Source organism: Pholcus phalangioides, unplaced genomic scaffold (assembly GCF_987345545.1).
Source record: "Pholcus phalangioides strain wild (caught in Gottingen) unplaced genomic scaffold, Ppha-v1.0 ptg000042l_1, whole genome shotgun sequence".
NCBI lineage: Eukaryota > Metazoa > Arthropoda > Arachnida > Araneae > Pholcidae > Pholcus > Pholcus phalangioides.
Window position 1 is genome coordinate 1,226,377 of NW_028301628.1, and position 315 is coordinate 1,226,691.

A 315-nucleotide genomic window follows, 5' to 3' on the forward strand; every position below is an offset into this window, starting at 1 on the left:
AAGCGATGTCGCGAGGCGTATTGTGCGCTGTAGGAAAACAGTCATGCTGCTTTTCTTATTGGTGAGTGGACGGCGTGTCGCGCTGGGCGAATCACGTTGCGCGTGGCACAGGAAACCTGCTCCTATTTATAGGAAAACCCAGCTTTTAGTGATTTGCAGCCAAATTAAAAATACGTACTAAATGATCACTATAAGCCATTATTATTTTCTTATTAGAAACGTAATTTCTATTATAAGATACTTGAAAATATTTTTTTAAATGTGGATTGTGAATCTGTCTGGTCAAAGTCGTCCAAAGCTGGTTTGTTTATCTTT